This window comes from Desmodus rotundus, chromosome 5, assembly GCF_022682495.2.
Source record: "Desmodus rotundus isolate HL8 chromosome 5, HLdesRot8A.1, whole genome shotgun sequence".
In the NCBI taxonomy this organism is placed as follows: domain Eukaryota; kingdom Metazoa; phylum Chordata; class Mammalia; order Chiroptera; family Phyllostomidae; genus Desmodus; species Desmodus rotundus.
Genome location: NC_071391.1, coordinates 43,871,644 through 43,874,531, shown reverse-complemented (window position 1 = coordinate 43,874,531; position 2,888 = coordinate 43,871,644). Strand labels below are relative to the sequence as shown.

The 2,888-nt window shown below is 38.0% G+C and overlaps 1 pseudogene; it reads left to right on the top strand.

Annotated features, from left to right (window-relative positions):
• The first annotated feature begins 1,493 nt into the window (after nucleotides 1–1,493).
• Nucleotides 1,494–2,469, top strand: LOC123478110 (olfactory receptor 52B2-like; annotated as a pseudogene).
• Nucleotides 2,470–2,888: the final 419 nt, after the last annotated feature.

The window sequence follows — 2,888 nt, the reverse complement described above, 5'->3', positions numbered from 1 at the left end:
CTTCTGACTTGATCAAGTTACTTATTTCTGATCAAGCTGCAAAGAATAAAGTTGGGATGCATTAATAAAGAAAACTCTGGGATAGAAATGTAGTATTTTTTGAATAATCTGGGTAAACTTCAGTACAGAATCTCATGCTGAATATCAGAAAAGTACTCATCAAATGCTGTAGCTGTAGCTCCACTCATTCTCAAGCAGTATCATCTCTAACTGTAGTGACAGTACTTTATAATTCGATAAAACCTTCCACTACTGAAACTTCAAAAACATCTGTACTCAATGGATAAACATTTATTAAACAGGCAACCAGAAAACACCTGTATTGACACCTTTGTTCATATAGATTACAACCCTAGGTACAGGATTTTTATTTCATAGGCTTTGAACTCCTTTTCCTCTTTGTGAACATGTTGATGTCTCTGTTCACATGGTAGGTGATCAGTAGATGCTTAGGTAATCAATAGATCAATAGTTGATTAGGCAATCATAAAAAATAAGATGGGAAAATTGCTAGAATTGGAGCAAGACCCACGTTTAGCATTGTGCCTCAGTTTTCACAGACCTGAAATATCGGTAGTAGGTTGTGGTGAGGTTCACATGAGATTTGGATGAAAATACCTTGTAAATGGTAAGATGTTGGAAGATAGTATTATTTATTATTATTTAAATTACTATTGTTATGACCCATGGACATGAACTATAGAGGGGGAATGTGGGAGGGAGGAGGTGGGCAGGATGGATTGGAGTGAAGGGGAGAATGGGACAACTGTAATAGCATAATCAATAAATATATTTAAAAACTATTGGAAAAAATAAATGAATAAATAAATAAAAATTACTATTGTTGACTTTTCACTCAAAAAGACATCTCTGAAACATTTGTAGTTATGACATATATAGTTATTTAAGTTTAGCAAACTCAATGCATCAGTTATTTGAATATATTAAATGCCTAAAGATAAAGGAATACCAACAAAAAAGGAAAAAAGAAAAGATAAAAGAATAAAAAACAGTTGATTAGATAAATGTATGTGCTAGATAACAAAGCTGTTGTTAAGTTCAATAAGAAAAAACTTTGTGTTTTTAGCTTTACATTCTTTATAAAAAGGCTTAAAATGCTTAGTCAGATAATAAAATTAATTATTACAGATTTAAAAAATTTGTGGACCATCACGTTAAGTTTATATCAATTGTGTAAGAAAATAGTGCCCGTTGCAGGATTTTCCCTGGGAGTGTCTTTTAAAAATTCTTTGATCCCACTTTGAACCTGCGGAATCTTTCTCTGCAAAACAGATTACTACACACATTTAGGACCATAATTAAAACCTCTAAGTAGGTGGAGATTCATTAACTGAGATTTTCTATAGCAGATGTGAGCCTACTGAGAATTAGTAAGTGTATGTATCTTAGTTGACTGGGACAGACTCACTCTGTAACTCTCTTTCTCCTTACAGGTAAGTGACAAAAATTTAATTTCATAGCATAATTCAGGCATGTCAACTCCCAACTATTCCACTGTCAATTATGATATGTTTGTCCTCACTGGTATCCCTGGCCTGAGAGAGCTACACATGTTGATCTCCATCCCCTTCCGCCTGGTGGACCTGGTGGCCGTGGCGGGAAACGCTACCCTGATCTCTGTGGTGGCAGTGGAGGACGTTCTTCATGAACTCATGTATTTCTTCCTCTCCTTGCTGGCTCTTTGGGATCTGATTCTATCCACATCCATAGTACCCAAAGCCCTGAGCATCTTCCGGTTTGATGACGTGGCCATCTCCTTTGGTGGTTGTGTAACCCAGCTCTTCTTCATGCATTTTGCCTTTGTAGTGGAGTCAGGCATTCTTTGGGCCATGGCTTTTGACTGCTATGTGGCCATCTGCTACCCACTGAAGTATACCACCATTCTTAACCATGGTGTCATTGGAAAAACTGGGGGTGCTGTAGTGATCAGGAGTTTTGCAACTATTTTCCCCATTGTCTTCCTTGGGAAACGCCTACCTTTCTGCCGGACAAACATCATCGCCCACACATTCTGTGAACACATAGGGCTGGCAAAGCTGGCTTGTGCTGGAATCTCTGTGCCACTGCTCAGTGTTATGCTAGATATGGTGACAATAGTCAACTCCTATGGGCTCATTCTGCGGGCAGTCTTCAAGCTGCCATCCATCATGCTCAGATGAAGGTGCTCAGCACCTGTGGTTCCCATGTCTGTGTCATCCTCATGTTCTACATTCCAGGATTTTCACTGCCATTGCTCAGCACTTTGGCTGAAAAATCCCCAAGCATGTCCACACCCTGCTGGCCAATCTCTTTGTTCTTGTTCCCCCTGTGATGAACCCAATTATCTATGGAGTAAAGACCAGATTCGTGAACAAGTGGCTCTTGTGTTTTCTTCAAAAGGGAAGTATTGCTGAGGTTGACTGGATAGCATTGTGGTTATTTATAGGCAAGAAGGAAAAGTCCTTTTAGAAAAGAGGAGACAGTTGACACTTAGGATAGGCTCTATTTGCTATGAAATCAGTCTTTTTTTGTTAAATAAGGATGATCCAAATTGGATGAGTCCTGTATTTCAGAGGTAAATAAGTTCTTGAAAATCAGTGTGTTCCTGAACTGCTATTTTTGCATGTCCATAGGGTCCTGTTGTATTCAACAATATAACATCTCTATTTCTATCAAACAAAAAAATAAAATTTATGAAATATAAGTACTTCTTCATCTACTACTTAAATTTTAGAACTCTATGTGCCCTCCCCAGCTACGATGAATACAAATTAGAAAGAGTGAAGACAAACATTGCATACAAATAGGGGAAACATAAGAGTCTCCTCCCACCCCCGCTTCTAGCCCATTTTACTCACAAAAGACCTTAACGATATTGTAACACAGAT